The 24,363-nt window shown below is 35.2% G+C and overlaps 1 non-coding gene across 1 annotated transcript; it reads left to right on the forward strand.

Moving 5' to 3' along the window:
- Window positions 1-23,088: 23,088 nt before the first annotated feature.
- Window positions 23,089-23,195, forward strand: LOC135277910 (U6 spliceosomal RNA). Its single transcript, XR_010345471.1, has one exon. It is a non-coding gene; the product is annotated as a U6 spliceosomal RNA (small nuclear RNA).
- Window positions 23,196-24,363: the final 1,168 nt, after the last annotated feature.

A 24,363-nucleotide genomic window follows, 5' to 3' on the forward strand; every position in this document is an offset into this window, starting at 1 on the left:
GAAAGATGATTAGCTAATAATTTAAAACTCAGTCACTTTTCCAACTGTTTCTCCTCCTTCTCCCCATCCTATGTTACAACAAAGAAAGAAAAGTTACTATTCTTTCATATTCATTAGGTTTGCCATTGATAATTTTTATTTGTTTAGTTAACCTTATGCAAAAATACAAGCATGAAAATTATCTTCAATCTATCAACTCAATCCTCCTGCTGAGAATCTTAACAGAATAGCTTCCTTACAAGTACCCAAAAGACATGTCTTGTTAAAATATGTGTCTCCTTAGCTAGCAACACTGTCCAGTAATACTTCCCATTTTTTTACAAACAATGAATACTAGTGCACTAGTAAAGGTAGGTGTAGTCTCTAAGCTTGGGTTTTTTCCTGGAAAGTTATGAGGTGGTGGCAAAAGCTAATGAGACTGAAGAGGCACTGGTTTCATTTCCAACACACACTGTGATGATATTTCTATTTCCTTCTCAGGTGCTTGTTTCCTTGTACTGCAATCATCAACTCCTAATGTGAATGGTAGTGACCTTGAATTGCATTCCTCACTAACTTCACCACCAAAATACTACACTACATAGCACTAGAGAATTCCTTTGTCTCTGCGCTCTCATCCAGAGCATGAAATGCTCAGATCTAGTGTCGATGTGTGGAAAATTGTAGCATCCATGCTTCTACAGCACAGGGCATGGAGGGGCTTGGTAGAGACATTAGAGTGAGCTGGAAGATTTTTGCACTATCTGGTATTTATTTTAAATTTATCTAAACAGAATAGTTAAAACAAATTGTATGGTGGTTGAAGATAAAGAGAACATAGAATAAGAATTGGTAAATTCCAGGTATTCCCCATGCTGGAAAATGAATCCTTTTCTAATACTGAGGGACTGTATTAAAGAAACTTCTCTTCCGTGGTTGCTAGGGGAGGGGTTTCAGGTGCAGGAATTTCCCGGCTGCACACCTCCATCCAGAGACCCAGAGGGGTTTCAAATGTTAAGTTCTTTGTCCGGTTTTCCCACGGGCCAGGTAGGGAAAGCCAGGTGGGGTTCTTTTGTACCAAATTCCCACCAAAAGCTCTGGGAGGAGGGGGATCTGAAACTCAGGGTTGTAGAATAAGCAGCCAGTCCTGTATCAGAGTCAAAGATGAATCACTCCAGAGGAAGTTCGAAAGAACTTCTCTAATTGGACGAGAACATGAATGGGGAGGGAATAACTCAAGGGTTAAAACTTCAGGGTCCCCTACCTGAATGGATTTCCAGCTCTGGGTTCCCCTCTCACAACTGTTTTCGTTTGTTTGTTGTCTTCTCCTTCTCCTTCTCCCCCTTTCCCTTTCCCTTCCCCTTTCCCTTCCCCTTCCTCCCCTCCTCCTTCTTCTCCTTCTCCTTCTTCTCCTTCTTTCTCCTTTCTTCTCCTTCTTTCTCCTTCTCCTATCTTTCTCCTCCTCCTCCTCTTCTTCCTCTTCTTCTTTTTATCCCCACCTCTCTCTTCCCCCCGCTACCTCCCCTCCACCCCAGCCCCGCTGCCTAATAAATCACTCTTCAGCAAAACTCTTTGGGTCCACAATATTTATTCCAAAGGCAAACTCACTGCGTCTCCACAGCCCCTTTCCCCATTCTTCGGGGTTAGAGAGACCAAGAACCTACGAGAACTGGGTACACCTCCTAGTTACAATACCTCCACTCTTTTCTTCTGTGTCAGTAATTATTGGACTAAATACATCTGGGTGTATTTATATTGTTGTTGTTTTAAATACGTGTTTTTTTTCGGTGGTGTTTTACATAGCATGTGGATGTGTAAGAGACTTGAGAGAACACAAATACTAAGGCTAGCATCAAATTCAGTCTTCCCTGGCAGTTACTCTTCCGTGCAATGCTTTTGTGCACACTGATGTGCTTTCTCCTGATGCTGCTTTCAGATACAATATGCATATACTTCTAGACTCAGCACAAAAGGCAATGACATTGAAAATCTGCAAATCGTGCTCCTCCCGGGCTGCATGAGCTACTCCTTCACTTCATTCCTCATCCTGTCATGCATATTTCTATTGCAACACTCATCACCAAGGTTGTAATTGTCATTTAATTCTAACTCTTTCTTATTGAATTGTAGGTTTCTTTCATTTTTCTAATCTTAAGAAATGAGCCCAAGTATGTGGCACCTCTGTGTCCTCAACAAGTGTTTATCGAATAATTTAATGAACTACTTACTTTACACATATTAAATTGAAGCTTATATTGATCAAGGGGCTTATAGTTATTAAATTACTTGCAAAGTCAAAATGTTGCACCTACCTCTTGGGCCAAAGGTCTTGTCATTTCAAATTATGTGCACTCAGAAGCAGTTATTTTCTCTTTCCATTTTCTCAGTGTCATCTTAACACCTATTTATAACTAGGAGTATGTTGACCAAAAAACAATTTTAGCTAGGGGAAGTTAAGTGCATAAAAAAAAACTGCTTAAGCAAACATTTACATTTTTTTTTTTTGTCCCCCAATGACTTTCTGTAGCAATTGTTTGTAAGTCTGCCCTCACTTGCTCTGGCTCTGTCACATCTGTAAAAATCTATGTGGAAAAAAAAAAGTGCAAAATGCATCTCTTAGTTTAGTGAATAGTAGTCTTACTAGACAGTGTTGACGTGCACTATAACTTTGTCCTCATGCTGGGAGAAGTCAGCAAAACCTGTGAAATGCCTTGAAAGACTTTTTGGTGCCAAGGTCTAAAGGAATTAAATATCTGCCAAATTCTCAATTTTTTTTTTCCTGGTTCATAGGAAGATTACAGAGTATTGAACTTAAAAATGTTTACTTATTTATCTTAAGACTGTTTCTCAGGGTGAACTAATGAGTAATTTTATGTCTTACCAGTCACAAATATCAACTTTACAAATAAAGGAATTATGTTTAGCATGAAAGAATTTTAGGACAAAAAGTAAATACTGAGATTATCTAGAATATTTATTTCTTTTAGATACATAGCAGTTGAGGCAGAGATAAAGTAAGCCATTTGACCATAATCATTATGCTAATTGGGACTAATAATATTTTAGATTCCTGACTTTAAGCCTAAATTTCTTTTCACTAAAGTAACTGACTTCATAATTTTACAAAACTAAAATAGTAATTCTTTTAAAAAATGTATCTGAGAAAATCTGAAACAATATTAGGCTCATAGATCTCAATATGGAAAACAGAAATATGTGTTACTGGTTCTGTCTTAAAGTTGAATAAACAGCAATTCTAAAATATTTTTTAGAAACATCAAAAATAAAATAGGTAGAATTTATCAAATCATTTTATCTCTGTAACAATTTCTACTTTTGTCATGTAGTCAATTATGATACCTATGCAACTCTATTTGTCATTTACAAGTTTTATCTGATCTGCCTCACACACCAAATTTGGTTTTATTTTCTTAGTTGTTTTTGTAAAGTCTTCTTTCAGTTAACTGCAAATTACTCTTTTTCTCTAAAACATAAAATATTTTTCATATTTGTTTCAATGTTTGTTTTGATACAAATTCAGAGTTCTGTGGAGAGTTAAACTTAAAAAAGGTATTATTTGTAATTCTGTTGTAAAATATGCACAGTATTTTTTACAATTAGGCAGTGTATTAGATTCCTGGGACTGACATAACAAAGTATCACAGACTGGGTGGCTTAAAGAACAGATATTTATTTTCTATGGAAGCTGGAAATCTGAATGTGAAGTGTTGGTGGGTTTTTATTGCTTCTGAGGACTCTCCTTGCAAGTGCCCCTCCTCACTTTGTCTTTCCTCTGCGTGCAGGCATCCTTGGTGTATTTGTGTATCCAAATTTCCTCTTCCTATAAGGATGCCAGTGAGACTGGATTGGAGCCTACCCCCAGTGGCCTCATTTTAGCTTAATCCTCTCTTTAAAAGTTCTATCTCTAAACACAGACACATTCTAAAGTACATGGGGATAGGGCTCAAAATGTGAATTTTGAGATGGAATCAATTCAGCCCATAACAAGCAGCTTATATTTCAAACATATTAAAATACTCATCTCTGACTCTTAATGAGTCAACAATAATGTGGAAAGTGCTCTGGTTTAAAAGTTAATAGCTCTGGCCAGGTATGGTGGGTCACACCTGTAATCTCAGCACTTTGGGAGGCCGAGGCAGGCAGATCATGAGGTCAGGAGTTTGAGATCAGCCTGACCAACATGGTGAAACCCTGTCTCTACTAAAAATACAAAAATTAGCCAGACATGGTGGCTCTCACCTGTAATCCCAGCTACTCAGGAGGCTTAGGCAGGAAAATCATTTGAACTGGGAGGCAGAGGTTGCAGTAAACCAAGATTGCACCACTGCACTCCAGCCTGGGAGACACAGCAAGACTGTCTCATAAAAAAATAACAGTTCTCAGTACTAGACCTATCTCTCTCTAATTGTCTGTCTTTGTGGAAGTCTCAAAATCTTTCTATGGTTTAGTAATCTCACTAGTTAAATTAAAAGGTGTGGCCAAAAGAGTCTGACATTTCCTCTCACTAAAATCAATGACACATGAATTTTTTAGCATGAAAAAATTCGCTTTGATTCCATACTACCTCTGAAATTTCCCATAATATAAAATAATAAAGTTCAAATTTTTCAAGGTTTCTAAAATACCTTTTAAAATAAGAATGTAACTCTTTCCACTTTGTTGCCTTCAAAGTTTTGCTATCAGGACTGTGTTAAAAATGCAAAATGAATTTTTAACAGAGCATTGACAGTTGCATTGTTAATGTGCCTCCAGGCATGTAATTAGCTGAGAAGTTTAATCTTTTATATTCTAAAGTTTGATCAGAATGCATAAACTCAGAAAAGCTACAAAGTATTGACCAGTATCTTTGATAACAATAAAAAGGAAGTTCTAAGCAGCACTTTCGGTAAATGCAAATGCCCCTTGTTGCTTCTCAATAACTATATTAAATATAATAAAATGATTATCTTTTGATTACCAAATAGAAGATTTTTGAGTCATTTATTTTTCTTCGGAAGACTCAAAAAGAGTCATGTGTGACTCTCTGATAAATGAGTAATTTATTCTATGAACAATTCATCTTTAACATATTATATTGACGATTAAGAGGAGGAAATGTCTGCTAGGTGAGTATATAAAAATGGAAATATAACGTAGGCTATTTAAATAAATTAATGTGTTTCTCATTTGTCTATGTTGTATAAACATTAACACACATATTTATTTTTGTATAATTCAATAAAAGTTATCTGATAGATGAGATAAGGAGAAGATGTTATGATTGTGCTGGGTACTGGTGATTAATGTTATGGGAGCAAAATGAGTAAAGATCAGAAAAATGAACCTCGTGGATAAATTGGAAACATATCAAAATAGGGTAACCATATCAGTCTGTAGGTAAGTTTGGAGAACATGTGCATACATATGTACTCTTTGTTCAGAAGCTGTTTCTTTCATTAGTTTTATATTCACTCATTGCTTAACACATCGTAGGTGGTAAGTACATTTTGTTGATTAGAAGTTGCATGGGCCTAAGAGGAAAAATGGAGAATTCTATAGTGTCTCTGTGTTAGGAGAAAGCTGAAGATTGGTTCTGGTGTGATTATATTCATCTAGAAGAGTAAACGAGTGGTAGGAGAAGTATGAAAAAAAACTCTCTGTTTTTAGAAAAAGACCAATCCTGTGGCTGAGATTGTCCTGATATCTATATTTAAAAAAAAATTACAGTGGCAGTTAATTTATATTAAGTGCTCTTCAGATAGCAGCTATCCATGTATTATTGAGATAATACAATCACCATAAAAAGAAGTCATTTGGATTTGGGAACAGAAATGGGAATATAAATGAACAGATGAGATCGGTTTTATTTCTGTGCTTCCATTTGTCCTATATCACATGTATGCAGTATTGTGTACATACCACTGAGATGGCAAAGCGCTCACTCAACAGATAGGATTTCATGTTTCTCTATGATTATAGTCTTCTCATTTAGTATTTTGTTAATTTTTTGAAATATGACTTTATTTTAATTTTATATGTATTATTTACAGCACCATTCATTCCTTTAATACATATTTATTGAACCTTTAATGTGTGGCAGTTATGATTTCTATATACAAAATAATTAAATGGAAATTTTCTGTTTCTGACATTGGTGAACATTGTGGTTCTGTGGTCCATGGGGACACGCACACATATGCACACTACATTACTACCTATATTTGATGCATATACAAGTATCAGGAATATTAAAGAAATGGTAGGGATCTCTCTCTGGCAGTCAGATAAGTGTATCTACTAGTGTGAAGTAATTCACATGAGCTTAGAGAGATAGATATGTTGTGCTCGATCTGGGGCAAACAATTTGTACAGCATGGCATTTGTGAGAATCACATGTGTTTGAGAGTTACAGAATATGTATTATTGTAGGAATCTTGAGTGTAAGTACTAGGGCAGGGATTCCAGGAAGGGTGAGTTATGAAGGGCAGAATGAAAGTCAGGAAGTTCAGGGTAGGAGGATGAAGCCAAGAAAAATATAGTAGACAATGTTGATTAGTAGAGAAGTGGCAGGATCATATAAAGACATTTTGCCACAATTGAGTGTTTGCATTTTATACTTAATGAGAGAAAGACTCATTGAAGAAATTTAGCAGGGAGATGACAATAAAAATCATATGCCAATAAGACTTTTGGTAACTAATTGATGCTTAGATAATATTGAATGGAGAAAGAATAACACTTGAAAATCAGAACTTACTTTGAGAACAACTGAAAACAGCCAACACCACAGTGATCCAAAATAAAAGGGAACAGAAAAATCATCTAAGCTTGTCTATTAACTATGCCAACTCCAAAGTTCACTTCAAACTTTAAAATTAAATTTACTGGGGATGCTCTTGGGGATTTTTATTTTAGCAAGTACTCCAGGTTACTCTTATATACATATTTTGACAATATTACTTTACAGACCCCTTTGAATGTAGGTCAGTGGATTAAATTAAGTTTATAAAGGGAACTGGGTTTAAAACCTGGCTCTTTCCTAAGAATAGCAATGACAATAATACACAAGTTTAGCTGTGCACACGTGCATATGTCTGTGGAAGTGGCCTGCCTCCAAACTTTTAACAATGCCATCCTGTTTTAGTCTCCCATAATCCAATGATTAATTTAGGTTTATTTTTTTCTATTTTAAGAAGGAACTGAGACTCATAGAAGATAAGTGACTTATTCCAAGTCACACACAAATAAAAGGCAGAAGAACTAAAAGGAAGTTTTCACGCATGATTCCCTAGTTCATTTCACTATCATTTTTTTTTAACCTCACAATATTAGATAGCTTATTTATAGGACACTAAGAAGATCACTTGATGTTTTTCATTCTCACAGATAAAATGATCAGGTCAGATCAATGGCTTTCAACTGGGGGTGGTTTTGCCCTTACTGGGACATTTGACAATGTGTGTTGGTTATTATAACTTCAGGAGAGAGCGTGCTACTAACATATAGGGAGTAGAGGTCAGGGATGAGGCTAAACAGTATATAGTCCACAGCAGACTCCCCAGCAAAAATTATCTGGATCGAAATATCAATAGTGCTGAGGTTGGAAAAATCTTGATTCAGATTAACTACATACAGAGGTCCTTTCCAGCTCTAAAATTCAATGACTATCAAGTTTCTTATGCATCTAATACAGCAAATAGGATAAATTTGAGAGGACCAGTGCTATAGCTATTGAATTTCTCCTTTGTCTAAGTACTCTCAATAGTCTATGATCTCTTAATTTCTTTTTATCCTGATACCATTTTGACTCACTGTCTGTATTATTTCATCATTTTGTCTCTAAAATATGCTGAAAATATAAAGAAGACATCATGATTCATTGATTTTTTACTAGGTGTTAAACAATTTTCATGTATATTGGATTATTTGATCCTTAAAATAGTATTTTCATAGAGACATTATTATTCCCACAGCCTCTTTTGTAGTATAGACAGTCTCATAATATTGGTCTTAGAAATAATAATTTGGTTTTCCTTGGCAAATAAATAAGTTGATTATTCCAGCCCACATATCTTTTAAATCAATGGGTTTTCTTAAACTGTCTGGGCCTCAGCACAAACTCATACTGTGTAGGATCTTCACACTGTGTAGGATCTTCTCTGTGGTGTGAAAGGAGGCTTTCAGGGAGAAAGGCAGATCAGTATATGTTTCCTGGGGCTCAGCATGAACATCACAGGGAAACAGAGAAAGCTACAGTACTTACTTGTTTTTGTTGTTCTTGTTTGTTTTTTAATGACACACCATGGGTAACCATCACTAACACACAAAGGACTTGGTCTGCAAGTGAGAGACATCAGTAGACTTCGTTTTTGTTTTTTAAAAACACGAGTATTTGCAACTCTAGGCTTGTCACTAATTAGCTACATAATTCTGGGAAAGTCAATAACTTTTGTTCACTTTCTTCAATGATAAGCTGTAAAGTCGAAGTAAAAAATTTCTAGCATCCTTTCCAGCTTTATAAAATAAGATTTGCTTTTATAATCTACTCATTTGGAATTCATTTGATGAGTCCCACGATTATTTGGCCATCATCTTTGTAGAATGTAGAAAACAGTGTGTATGTGTGTGTGTTGTGTGTTCATTTTAATTACCAGCAAGTGGCAAATAACTTATTTTATGATTAGAAAAATGTAATGTGAATTCTGATTTTAAATAAACCTCCATTTTCCCAACCTCAATAGAAACATTTTCAAACTTTGTAATAATAATTTGAAGTAAGTTTTTAAATAGGGCTAAAGAGAAACGTTCATATCTCACAGGAAAATAAGGATGTTGACCTGGAATAGAAATGTTTACTTACACTTCTCTGCCCTATATTTACAAATTACATAATACTTCAAAATACCTCAACTCTGTTAAGAAAAAAATAGATATAAATAAGTATTATTTGTAGCACCTTCTCAGTCTGTCCCTCTATAAATACAGTTCTCTATTCATGCTGGTAACATGAATATATGCCAACTCCAAAGTTCACTTCAGACTTTAAAATTAAATTTACTGGGAATGCTCTTGGGGATTTTTATTTTAGCAAGTACTCCAGGTTACTCTTATATACATATTTTTATATAAGTATGTATATGTTTCATTAAAATAAAATAAATAAAAAACACTGGAAGGCTACATTTTAATGCAAAATCCAATAGCCTTTATCTTGATTTGCTATTGCTGACTTAATAGAAAGAAGGTATAAAGAGTTGATTAGTTGCATTAGTGCCTCCCAAACCTCCAATTCATATTTGCCCCTGGAACCACAGATTACAATCTTATTTGGAAGTAGGATCTTTGCAGTAATTAGTTAAGGATCTTTGAGGTGATATTATACTGGATTTATGGTACACCCTGAATGCAATCACTGGTGTGTTTATAAAAAGGGAAGAGGGCAGAGAAACAGACAGAGGAAAAAAGACATACTATGATGAAGGTAGACAGAGATTGAAGTTATATTATCATGTGCCAAAAAATTCCTGGAACCACCAGAAGTTGTAAGAGGCAAGAGAAGATACTTCCCTAGTCTGCAGAGGGTGCATTGTCTTGATAGTGGTGATGTTTCAGACTTCAAGCCTGCAGAAGTATGAGACTATGAGAAGTATGAGAGAATACATTTCTCTTGTTTTAAGCTGCTTAGTTTATTATACACCGTTATGGAAGCTCTAGAAAATGAACATAGATTTTGGTACTTAGAAGTGGATTGTATTTTTATTAAATATTTTGAAATGTGAAAGTTCTTTTGAAATCAAGTAATGAGCAGAAGCTGCAAAAATAGCAGCTCATGATAAAAAAAAAAAGTCTGGTTTCCCTTGAAGAGAATGTTGCTGAAAATATGGACATTGAAGGTATTTCTGTTAAGGTTTCAGAAGAAAAGGCAAAACATTTTATTTGTTACTGTTATTAAAAAGAGGATGGACAATAATGGGCTGAATAGTGTCACTCCAAAATTCATGTCCAGCCACCCAGTTTATGGGAATTTTTTTTTTTTGTGGCATTTAGTTGATAGAAAGACATGGAAAATTGCTGAGAAGTAATAATTTCTGAGACCTATGTTATAAAGGGCCAAAAGAAAAAAAAAAACTTGGCTAAATTGTGTACTACTACTAGGTGAAAAGAAAAACCTGTAAGCAAAGGACTTAAATATTTAACTGATGATATTTTCAAGCAAACTGTTGAACGTGTAGCCTGGTTTTTCCTGGCTACTTAGAGCAAAATGTGAGAAAGATAAATTGAAGAAACTGTTAAGCAAAAAAGAATCAGAACATCATGATTTGGAAAATTCTCAGCTTATATGTTATCTCAAAATATGGTAAAGCATGCTCCGAAGAGAATACCTTGGTGTGGCTGGATAGACATTCAGTGGAGCTTTTAGACATGCAATTTACAGATTTTCTACATCATCTCAGCGGAATCCAGAAATGGATAAGAGGTTGTACAGAAAGGATCTGGGAAGAATCCTTATTTATGACTACTGGCATGGAGCCCCGTGACATACGTGCACAACCAACAAGGTTTTAGAGAATGTTATACTAGCAGAAACTCTGCAAATAGATCATACGCAGAGTTTTACCCATACCTGAAATAGATAATATAGTTGAAATTTTTAAGTTAATAATATTTAGGTAACATTTGGGACATAGTTAAGACTTTGGAAATTTTGGAGTGGGATAAATGCATTTTTCATGGGAAATGGATATAAATTTGGGGGAACAGCAGGTAGATAATGATGGGTTGAATAGTGTCTCCCCAAAATTCATAGTCTGCAACCCATTTTGTGGTAGTGTGTTATGCAAGTCAGTTGAAATAAGAACACAGGACATTGCATTAGAAATGATAATTTCTGAATTTAGGAAGCTCAGTATCGCATGCCATCCTCATTTTTGATAATACTTTGTCCTATTTTACCACCCAAATTTGTAACATTGCCCTCAACCAAAACAGAATTTAGATCAGCTTTTAAGCAGGTATGTTATAGAAGTCTACCTTAGTAAAGTTTACGCATGGTGCTAACCTGTAGTGCATTCAACATTCAATTTATTCTCAAGATAGCATGTATAAACATTGTCTGGAATGTAGTCAAACAAATGAAGTTACCCAGGACCAAACTCAACCTTTTGGTTGAGGCTTTAAAAAAAATATATAGTTAACAAAAGATCCTTAAAGTATATTTTATTGTACATTATAATTCATAATTGGTAATTTTTATTGTTTATGTCATAATTTTTGTTCTTTATTTCAAGTAACCTGAATCTTTTTAAAGTCCTAACTTAAAATTATCCCTTAGAAAGATGGGATAATTTTAAGTTAGGACTTCTTGGCTACATTTGCAGAGATTCTCCTGGTTCTTAGACTAGACACAGAAGGAAGTCTTAGTTTTCCTATGTGATCATGAGAAACAAAATCACCTGCCTTCATTGAGTATGTACTCTCTTCAATTCTTTTTATGATTATTTAAGAAAAAAGTAAATGCAAATATTCTCTTTTTTTTTTTTCTGTAAAATTTCTGTCTTTCTACTTTTCCTGGTAGTCAAAGGAGGTTTAAAAATATATTTCCTTCTTACTTCATGTAGAACAACTACAGGCTGTTCTGGGACAAAAAAACCAACAGTGAAATAGATTTGAAAAAGCAGTTACTATAAAGAAGAGTATATGGTATGGCTAAAATACAAGTATAAAACCAGAGTATATGGTATAATCTGTACTGTGAATCATAATCCTGAGCACACTAATAACAGAGTACATTTCCCTATTAGTTTAAGAAGTATTAGTATCACTAAAAATCAGAAGATCCTGAGCGTTTGCCTTAAATTATCAGTGAAATATAAGATAACCTAATGTCATGGTAGCTCTGTATTTTGCTTTGATTTGGAGTAAAAGACCAAGTATATAGGTAAATCATGCAATATATATTTGATCAACATATTTCAATATTTTATTCCATTTTCAATTTATTTCTCAAATTAAAGTACGTACAGATATACAACCTATTATGGACAAAAGAAAAGTATAAAGGGAACCATAAATAATACCATGCATATTTAGTTCTTCATCCCAAACATTATGATACATCTCTTCAATCACATTTTTTTGCCCTTATTTCTCCCACTCCAATCCTTATTGACTATGAGGCATTTTAATGACTCATCTTTATAGAGAACAGAGGCTGAGAAGACAAAATTTGTTATTACAAATATGTACCTCTTCCTGAACAGCTCAAAGAAAACCAAAAGTTTCTTAACCCTATCCTTAAACCAAGCAAAATGAGGAACATTGCAAACTTCAAATATGATTTATTCAAGTCCTTTTCACATATTTTGATATATTAATAGCATTATATTGAAGATAGAGTAATGTAGAAATATAATATCAAGAGATGATTTATATCTATACATATATTTATAGACATAGAGAGATAGATACACAGAGAAAGAGAGAGAGAGAGATATCTGAGATCTATGTCTTCATGGCCTTGGACAGGAGAGTCAGAGTTGCTAACTGGAAATGGAAGACAGTGGGGAGAATATTTCTGACATCATGGCTCCACTTTTTTCCTCTTAAAGCTTTGAATTGTCAACTACCTTCGTTTTGTTTTGAAAGTATATTCTTAATGTAAATAAAGATTCCAACCCTGATGGTATCTGTGCTAGTATCCATAAGTAATTCTATGATGTTGATGTAAAAAGTAGATGTCTTTCAATCATTAGTATCGTTTTGCTGAATTTTAGCTCTTAAAGCTATAACATATTTATTAGGTGGCTGAGTTGATACTCTAACTGTGCATAATGAGGTGGAGACAAGATAGTTTTGAAATCCCTAACCAAGAGCATTTAGTGCAAACATGTACTTTATTTTGAGCTTTATATTATTTTGAGTTATTTGTATTTGTATAAATATTAAAAGCAAACATATACACACATACAGGCATGCATAACAGACATACACAAGCATACACACACACACACACACACACCCCTAGCAGAACACAGGCATAAACCTCAGGATGCTATAGATTTTGTCATTTAGTTGGTGAGGAAATTTGCAGAAAATACTATCCCTATCTGAACATGTTATTCCTCCCAAACTGTACATGTTTACAAAATTTAATAAGGGATTTTTGAGAAGTCTGGTCTCAGATGTGTGAAGGCTTCTATAAACTGAAGCACTCTTCTTTCTTTCACTAAAGTTCATCTGTTTATTTTGACATTTACTTTATACAGTTTTTACATCACTTTTAGGTTAGTTGTTTGTCAAAATTAGGAAAATTTGACATTATATGACTTAACATTTGTACTTTTATTTTGTCAGCCAGATTCACGAGCATGACCAAAGTGGCTTGTGCCTTTAAAATAGACCTGAAACACTACATTCTTATAATAAAAATTTCAAAGTATTTGTAAAAACTCAGCCATTAATAATGCAAATTATTTTAAATTAATAATCACATTATACATTTAAGCATGTGATCGCCTCAGTTTTAACTCATATTCTAGCAACTACCTTGGTTGAAATTCAATTACATGATATTGATGGGAACTTAACGTAAGTCTGCCATCTAAAGCAGCAAAAGTATTCCATGTAAAGTCCACTGACAAAATGCAGCCAGTACTATTTGGAGGCCAAATTGTCCTGCAATTCTTAGCAAAGGAAATTTTACCACAGTTAACACAACAGAGATGGGTTGGATATGTTCTAAATACAACAGATGACATATCCATAATAAAAAAATTATTCATAAGTTATGAAATAAAAGTAAACCAAAACCAAGAAAACATTTATGTGTTCAACAGTGATATATCAGGAAATTTTGTCATATTATCAGTAAATTAGATACATTTTAGATTGGATGAATATAAAGAAATATGTGTGTATGGACATATATGCATGATGCACACACCCACATATATATATATAAAGCATATGTTATATATATATTATATATGTTTGTACACACATGTTGATAAAAATACTTTGAGTTATATTCTCATTAAAACCAAAAACTCCTTTAAGGAGATTTTGGTTTTAATGAGAAATTCAACTATTTAAAAACTATAACCAAACTCTTAGTGATGTATAGTCAGCTCTGTGAAATTGCATTTCACTCTTAATAAAATATTGCTTTTTAAAAAGATAAAACCAACAGACTATAAGAGAGGCTAATTAAGGAATAAAGAGAGAAGATGAAGACACCAACAATATTACAAATGAGAAAGAAGACACTACAGCTGATACTATAAAAAGGTTTATTAGAAACTGTTATGAACAATTATGTGGCCACAAATTAGGAAACTGGAAGGGAATGGACAAGGTGCTGGACACATAGAACCCACCCAGGTTGAACCAAGAAGAATTAGAATATGTGAACAGACTAATAATGAGTACCAACATTAAAACAGCAATGAAAACTATCCCAAGAAAGAAAACATTATCAACAATTCTTCTCAACATAGTCCAAAAACTTGATGAGAAAAAGATTTTCCAAATTTATTCTTTGAGGCCAGCATTTACCTGAAATCAAAAGAAGAAGATAAAATGGCTCACTAGATGCAATCACTAGTAATGTCTGCCACTGAGAGACTGGGACATTGGGAAGATTAGCATACTTTAAACAGATCTCCGAAAGGAAGGAATTGAGAATGGACACAGGGAGGACACAGATGTTAGGCTGAAGGAGGAAGAAGCTGGGAACCTTGCATGTGGCTCTAAGCACTGAGACAAGTTCCTGGACCCAAGAGAGTCCTGGGGAATGAGTGAGTTGAACAGGTGAGGAAGGGCCCATTCCTGCCATGGACTTTGGAACCCTTGGCAGCAGGAGACACTATGACCTCCATGGATACTTGAGCTGGCAGGGAGAGCTGCTTAGAGAGGTGGTAGGGGCAGGACTCTACCCTCAGCAGAGCCCAAGGATTTGATGTGGAAACACCTGCAGTGGAGCACAGCCAGGGATGCCCAACCTCCAAGGCTTAGAATGTTCCCATAGGAGACTTCAGCCTTGGAGTGACTGTTGGAACTGGACAGAACAGGTTGGTCTTTCCTTGAGCACCTCCCTGTCTGTTAGCTTCTCTCAGGACCCCAGCCTGGCCATGCCTGCTTGCAGCACAGCCTTGGATGCCCAGTGAGAATGAAGGAATGTGTTCTCTTTCTGGGTCCATGACGGGGGTGGTTTTAAGGGCAAGAATTTCCCAGCGCCATGCCCCGCCCCCATCTCGCTCCATCGGGGAGTTTTAACAGTTTAAGTTTGAATTTCGCTGGGCATGTGAAGAAACTAAGAGTCCATCACCCAAGCGGAAGTTTAAAGGAACTCCTTTCATTGGCCAGAGGAACTTGTGAAGGTGGGAATTTCTCTCAGGATAAATTCTCCTGCTCCTTCACCCATGCCTGATTTCCAGCTCTCTGGAATCCCCTCCCACATGGTGGGAGCTCCCTAAGGGATTTCTCCTCTGGAATCCCCTTCCACAATCTTCATGGAAGTCTTTCTCTTCTTCTCCTTTCCTTCTCTTTCTCTACCTAAATAAAATCACCTTTCTGCAGCACTTCTTGGGCCCGATATTTACTTTTACGAGCATACGGTGCACCTGCAGTAGCCCCACCACTTATTCTTTAAGAGGCTGGAGGCCAAGAACCCACAGCATTCTCTCGGCAGAGCTGTGCCTCACCAGCACCCAAAAAAAGCCACCTCGGTTGCAAGGGTACTTCCTGGGAGACCTCTTCATAGAAGCTTCATTGGCAGGGACCACACCTTACTTTCCAAGAGCTCCAGCAGTGTAATCCCCACTGACAGACATCAGTTTACCTGCAAACTTCCCCCAATGCAGTCTCCCTCACAGTGCTTTGCAGGCATGAACTTACCCATGGCCACCCCTCCAGAACTTTGATGGTGCAGGTACAGATGTACCTTGCCTCCACTCCCCTACTAGCATGTATGTGAGCACAGTTCATGCCACCAGAGTCCCCATTATGATGCATGGTCACCCAGTCACACTGCCATTGCTAGAGCCAACTTGCACACAGACACTCGCATCCTTGCCACATGCCACACTGCCACTGCCACCAGTGTAAAGCTGTGCACAGATGCTGGCAACCTGGTACCCCATGGGCTGCTACTGCTGCTGATGCAAACACATGCACAGAGGGTGGAAGCCCCATGCCTGCCAGCACCCTGCCACTGCTGCTGCCGGTGCAGGCATAAGTACAAGCATGGACACTGGCAATCTTGACCCAGCCAGTGCCCTGTCTCTGCCATACTACTGTCACTGATGTAAGTGTGCATAGGAACACTGCAGCCACACCTTTGCCAATACCCCACCCCAGCTGACATGTGTGCAATTGATCATGTTGCTGCAGCTGTTGGCACAAGGAAGCAAGCAAAGATCCCATTGTAACTGCCTCAAAAAAAAAAAAAAAAAAAAAATTTTGGTTGTCACCACCTATTGGAGTGCTGTGGCCAGTGTACCAGGGACACCTTGAGTCCCCCAGCATAGCATATTCCTAATCTGAATGAGCCAGAGAAAAAAGCTGGAGGTCAAGTACCAGCCCCCCACCCCTGCCTCAAGTTAGAGCACAACAGACCAGGAGTGGTGAGCTGAGTCCTGCCCCCCTAAAATTTTCTGGAGATGAAATCAGTTTGTTGAATCCATCTATAGCACAATCAAACCCTAAAAGGCATCAAAGAATATAAAAGCAAAAATCCCATGGAAGGGATGGCAACTTTAAAATATTGAAGGAATACTAGCCTCCACAGATTAGAAAGAACAAGTGCAAGAATTCTGGAAACTCAAAAGCCAGAGCATCTTCTCAGCTCCAAACGACTGTAGTAACTCCCCAGCAGATGTTCTTAGCCAGGCTGAAATGGCTGAAATGACAGAAATAGAATTCAGAATATTGCCAGAAACAAAGATAATCAATATTCAGAAGAAAGTTGACACCTAATTCAAGGAAACTAAATAATACAATAAAATGATATAGTAGATAAAACACTAAATGGCCATTTTAAGAGAGAACCAAATTGATCTGATCAAGCTGAAAAACTTACTTCAAAAATTTCATAATCCAATTGCAAGTATTAACAGCAGAATGGACTAAGCTGAGGAAAGAATCTCAGGGCTCAAAGACTGTACCTCTGAAATAACTCAGTCAGATAAAAATGAAGAAAAAATAATAAAGACAAATATAAAGCCTCTGAAAAATATGGGATGGGTGAGTTTGGTTAAAGAAATCAAATCTAGGATTCACTGGTGTCCCTGAAAGAGAGGGAGAGAATGCAAACAATTTGGAAAACATATTTTAAGATATTGTCCATGTTAACTATCCCAATCTCATTAGAAAGACCAATATTCAAATTCAAGAAATGCAAAGAACCCTTGTGAACTACTATACAAGACAACAATCCCAAAGGTACATAGTCATCACATTCTCCAAGGTCTAAATGAAAGAAAATACGTTAAAGGCAGCTAGAGAGAAGGTCAGGTTATGTAAAAATAAACCACATCAGGCAAACAGCAGACATTTCAGCGGAAACCCTACAAGCCAGAAGAGATTGGGGTCCTATATTTAGCATTCTTAAGAAAAAGAAATTCCAACAAAGAATTTCATAACTAGCCAAACTAATTTCATAAGCGAAGGAGAAATAAGATCCTTTTCACACAAGCAAATGCTAGGGGAATTTCAATACCATCAGGCCTGACTTCCAAGAGGTCCTTAAGGGAGTGCTGAATATGGAAAGGAAAGACCCTTATTGGTAACCATAAAAACGTAAGTACACACTTTAAGTACAAAGACCATTGGCACTATAAAGCAGCCACACAATCAAGTCTGCATAACAACCAGCTAACAATACAATTACAGGATCAAATTTGCACATAAAAAGTAAATGAGCTGAATATCTCAATTAAAAGGTACAAAATGGCAAGTTGGATAAAGAAGAAAGACCCACTTGTATGATGGCTTTAAGAGAACCATCTCACATGCAATGACAAGTATAGGCTCCAAGTAAGGGGAAGTAGAAAAATTTACCAAGAAAATGGATAAAAGCATGGATTGCTCTTCTAATAACTTCAGACAAAACTGACTTTAAACCAGCATTAATAAAAAAGACAAAGAGGCCAGTGTGGTGCTCAGGCTTGTAATCTCCGCACTTTGGGAGACTGAGGCGGGTGGATCGTCTGTGGTCAGGATTCAAGAGCAGCCTGACCAACATAGTGAAACCCCGTCTTGACTAAAAATATAAAAATTGGTCAGCTGTGTTGGCAGGCACCTGTAATCCCAGCTACTTGAGAGGCTGAGGGAGGAGAATCACTTGATGAGAGGTGGAAGTTGCAGTGAGCTGAGATTGTGCCATTGTACTCCAGCCTGGGCAACAAGAGCGAAACTCCATCTCTAAAAGGAAAAAACAAAAACAAAAACAAAAGATTTACATAATGGTAAAGAGTTCAATTCAACAAGAAGACCTGTGTATTCTAAGTATATATGCACCTAAAATAGGAACACACAGATTCATTCATAGAGCAAGTTCTTAGAGACTTAAGAAGAGAGTTATACAACCAAGAATTAACAGTGGAAAATTTCAACACCCCATTCACAGTATTAGACAGATCATCAAGGCAGAAAACTAACAAAAATTAGCTACATAATTAACAAAGTTAGATTATTTAGAAACTGAGCTCAACACTTGACCAAATTGTCCTAATAGACATCTATAAAATTTTCACCCAAAATCATGGAATATATAGTCTTCTTATCTGCATATAGCACATTATCAAAAATCAACCCACCGTCAACCATGAAAGAATCCTCAGTAAATTAAAAAAAAAAAAAAAATACTGAAACTATACCAAACACACCACAGCACAATAAAAATAAAAACTAATATTGAGAAAATCAGTCAAAGCCATACAATTAGGTGGAAATTAAACAATCTTCTCCTGAATGACATATGGGTAAACAATGAAATTAAGGCAGAGATCGAGAAATTCTTTGAAACTAATGAGAACAAAGATTTAACATGCCAAAATTTCAGAAACACAGCTAAAGTAGTATTAAGAGGGAATTTACAGCATTAAACACCCACATCAAAAAGTTAGTTAGAAAAATCTAAAATTAACAACCTAATATTACATCAAGAGGAACTACAGAAGCAAGAGCAAACCCCTCAATTTAGCAGTAGACAAGAAATAACAAAAATCAGAGCTGAACTGAAGGAAACTGAGATATAAGAAAACACACAAAGGATAAATGAGTCCAGTAATTGGTTATTTGAAAGAATAAATATCATGGATAGGTGACTAACTAGACTAATAAAGAAAAAAAAAATCAAGTTACCACAATCAGAAATAACAAAGGGGACATTACCATTGACCACACAGAAATTTAAAACAAAAACAAAAACTAAAAACAGACTACTATAAACACCTCTGTGAAAGTAAACTAGAAAACATAGAAGAGATGGATAAATTCCAGGAAACATACCACCTCCCAACCTTGAACCAGGAAAAAATTAAATTCCTTAACAGACCAATAAGGAGTTCCTAAATTGAATCAGGAATAAAAAGCCTACCAACCAAAAAAAGCCCTGGACCAGATGGATGCATTGCTGAATTCTACCAGATATAAATAGAGACCTGGTACCATTCCTAGTGAAAGTACTCCAAAAATCAAGGAGGAGATACTCCTCCCTAACTCATTGTATGACACCAGCATCATCCTAATATTAAAACCTGTCAGAGACAGAATAATAAAAGAAAACTTTAAGTCAATATTTTCAATGATTGTAGATGCAAAAATCCACAATAAAATACTAACAAACCAAGTCCAGCAGCACATCAAAAAGTGAATTTGCCACAGTCAAGTAGCATTATTCCTGAAATCCAAGATTGGGTCAACCTATGCAAATCAATAAATGAGAATCATCACATAAGCAGAATGAAAAAGATAAACCACATGATCATTGCAATAATTGCAGAAAAGTCTTTCTGATAAAATCCAACATCTCTTCATGTTAAAAATCCTCGAAAAACAAGGCATCAAATGTACCTACTTCAAGATAATAAGAACCATCTATGACAAACCCACAGCCATCATCATACTGAATAGGCAAAACTTGGAAACATTCCTCTTGAGAACTGAAACAAGATGAAGGTGTCCTGTCTCACCACTCCTTTTCAACATAATACTGGATGTCCTTGTCAAAGTAATCAATCAAGAGAAAGAAATAAAGGGGATCCAAATAGTAATAGAGGAAGTCAAACTATTCTTGTTTGAAAAAGATGTAATTATATACCTAGAAAGCTCCATAGTCTCTGCACAAAATCTTCCCTATCTGATAAACCATTTCCATAAATTTTCAGGTTACATTATCAATGTGCAAAAATCAATAGCATTTCTATTCAAGCTGAGAGCCAAATCAAGAATGCAATCTCATTCACAGTAGCCACAAATGAATAAATACCTACAAATACAATTACCAAGAGACAAAAAGATTTTTACAATAAAAATTACAAAACCCTTAAGAAAGAAATCAGAGATGACACAATCATATGAAAAAACATTCCATACTCATGGATAGAATGAATCAATATTTTTCATATGGCCATACTTCTCTAAGCTGTTTACAAATTCAATGTTATTCCTATAAAACTACCAAAGATATTCTTTACAGAATTTGTTCACTGTTTTAAAATTTGTATAGAACAAAAAAGGAGCACCAATTGTCAAGGCAATCCTAAGCAAAAAGAACAAAGCTAGAAAAATCATACCAAACTTCAAACTATATAAGAAGCCTAAATTAACAAAAACGGTGTAATACTGATACAAAAACAGACACATAGACCAATGGAGTAGAAGAGAACACAATGAAATAAAGCTACATATCTACGTCCATTTTATCTTCGACAAAGTTTTCAAAAACAAGCAATGGGGAAAGGACTCTCTAGGTGCTGGGATAACTGGCTAGCCATATGCAGAAGACTAAAACTGGACCCCTTTCTTTACATTATTTAGAAAAATTATCTCAAGATGTATTTACACTTAAATATAAAACCTAAAAGTATAAAAACTCTTGAGGAAAATCTCGAAAATACCATTCTGGACAGAAGCCCTTGCAAACATATCATGATGAAGAAGCCAAAGCAATGGCACTAAAAATAAAAATTGATAAAGGGGACCTAATTAAACTAAAGAGTATCATATGACAAAAGCAACTATCAACAAAATAATCAGACAACCTACAGAATAGAAGAAAATATTCACAAACTATGCATCTGACAATGGTCTAATATCCAAAATATATAAGAAACTTAAACAAATCAACAAGCAAAAATCAAACAACTCCATGTCTCAATAACAAAGACATGGAATCAACTTGAATGTCTATCAATGGTAGAACTGGATTAAGGAAAACTTACTACATTCCCATATTCCTGATGAACATAGATGCAAAAAAATTAACAAAATACTAGCAAACAAAATGCAACAGCACATCAGAAAGATAATAAACTATGATCAAATAGGATTTATTTAAGGGACACAAAGATGGTTCTACATACATAAATCAATATATGTTACACACATCAGATCAACAGAACAAAGGATAAAATCTTTATTGCTTGATCATCTCAATAGATGTAGAAAATGCATTTAATAAAGTTAACATTCTTCCTGATGAAAACTCTTTGTAAATTTGGTATGTAAGGAGCATACATCAAAACATAAAGGTCATAGATGACAAACCCACAGGTACAATCATACTAAATGGGGAAAAGCTGAAAGACTTCGATCTAAGAATTTGAATGGGATAAGAATGTCCATTTTTTTTACTCTTATTTAACATATTACTGAAAGTCCTAGCCAGAGCAATTAGGCAAGAGAAAATAATTACAAAGCTGTATGATCTTTAAGTTATGAGATGTCAACCAATCAGTCCACACATTTTATACTACTAGGTTGTAATGAGTGTTCATTAAACATCATGATAACAACACCCTCCTTGTTTGTTAACAAAGGGCATTCTCTTCCTGTATCACTGGTGACAGTCATCTACTCATTCTCCCCCCCCAAAAAAAGAAAAAATAACAAATGTCATTCAAATTGGTAAAGAGATTGTTCATCTTTGCAGATTGCATGATCTTATATGTAGAAAACCTAAAGATTCCACTAAAAACTGTTAGAACTGATGAATTCTGTAATGTTTCACGATATGAAATCAACTTACAAAAATCAGTAATAATTCTATACGACATTTAAAAAGTGGCTAAAAAAAGAAATTGAGACAGCAATTCTATTTACAGCAGCAACTACAATGAAACTAAAATGTCTAGAAACAATTTAACCCGGGAGATGAAATACCACTACAATAAAAACTATAAAATGCTAATGAAATAATTTGAAAAGGACACAGAAAAATGGAAAGACACTTTATGCTTATGGATTGGAAAAATTGATATTGTTACAATGGACATAATTAATATTGTTACACTGATCATATTACCCAATACAATCTCTAGAAAATTATCAATGATATTATTCATAAAAATACAAAAAGGAATACTGAAATGTGTGTGGAACTATGTAAAACATTGAATAGTCAAAGCAATGCTGAACAAAAAGTACAATGCTGAAGTCATCACACTTTCTGACTTTAAAATGTACCATAAACCGATAGTAATTAAAACAGTATGCTATTTGTATTAAAAATAAACACATATACCAATGTAACAGAATATTATAGCTGGAGATAAATCCATATTTTCTGATGAAGGTGCCAAGAACATTGCAGATAGGACAATGTATTCAATGAACGTTGCTGAAATAAAATGTATATCATTATGCAGGATAATACCACTAGATGCTGATCTCCCTCCATATACAAAAATCAATTCATAATGGATAAAATAATTAAAGCATAAGATTTGCAACTACAAAAGTTCTAGAAGTGAACATAAGAGAAATGCTTTGGGACATTAGTCTAGGCAAAGATTTTATGAGTAAGACATTAAAAAAAACACTGTCAAGAAATAAACCCCAAAATGGACCAATCAACAATATCAAACTCAACATTAAAAGATTAATCTGGTGCTCGCTTCGGCAGCACATATACTAAAATTGGAACGATACAGAGAAGATTAGCATGGCCCCTGCGCAAGGATGACACGCAAATTCGTGAAGCGTTCCATATTTAAAAAAAAAAAAAAAAAAAAAAAAAAAGATTAATCTGATAAAAATGGGCAAAAATTCTAAACAGAAATCTGTCAAGAGAAAGACAAAGCGTCAAAAGGTGTATGGAAAAAATGTTCAACATCATTTATAATCATTGATAGGCAAATTAAAAATTAAAACCACAAGGAAATATCAACTTATTTCAGGATGATTATCAAAAAGACAAAAAATAACAGTTGCTGGTGAGGATGCAGAGAAAAGAGAACTCTTACACTGTTGGTGGGGATGTAAATTATTAGAGCCATTGTGGAAAACAGTATGGAGTTTTCTCAAAATACTACAAAATAGAACTACCATATGACCAAATAATTTCACTACTTCATATTTATCGAAAGGAAGGAAAATCAGTATAGGAAAGAGCCGCCTATACCCTCATATTTATTATAGCACTCTTCACCATAGCCAAGATATAGAGTCAGCCTAAATATCTATCAGCAGATGAATGGATAAAATATGATATATAAACACAGCAGAATACTATTTAATCATGATAAAGAAGGAAAAGAGTAAACAAAAAGAAAGTTTGAAAAGGACTTCAAACAAAAAGCAAAACCAAAAAGTATGTGATGTCATGAACATTAGAAAAAAATATAGAGTGATGATAGGCCATTCGGGATTTAGACAAGGTCTTTTGAGCTGGGATACATTTAGACATATCGAGTGCTATTGAAAAGGGCCAGGACGTGAATAAATAGAACTATGTAAAGAAAAAAATAACATGACGTTGATAATAAACATTTATTCAATGGTAGGCTCTAGGGTGAGGGTGGTGGCACAGAAAATATTTTCATTATATTAAAAAGGGGCTGAGATCTGTGAAGAAAAAAAGAGAGCTTTATTTTTTATTAAAAAGAGGAATCTGCAGATTAGAGAGACCTGGACTTCATTGTAAACAGAAAATGTGCTTCAATAAGAGGTTGTAGAGTTAAGGCCATAAATGTACAAAGTGCAGGGCGGGAGTGGGGAGTCAAGAGAATGAGGAATAGTCTTGATTGAATCATCTTTAAGCCTAAATTCACCATTGTCTTTTAACTGGCTGATTTCAGATGCTCATTCAGTTGGTGCCAGTTGGTCTGTTGGTGGTCATTTGGGACATTTCCAACCACGGAAACCAGTTAGGCTTGATTGTAG

The sequence above is a fragment of the Aotus nancymaae genome, unplaced genomic scaffold (assembly GCF_030222135.1).
Source record: "Aotus nancymaae isolate 86718 unplaced genomic scaffold, 86718_ANA_hifiasm-v0.15.2.pri h1tg000033l, whole genome shotgun sequence".
Lineage (NCBI taxonomy): Eukaryota > Metazoa > Chordata > Mammalia > Primates > Aotidae > Aotus > Aotus nancymaae.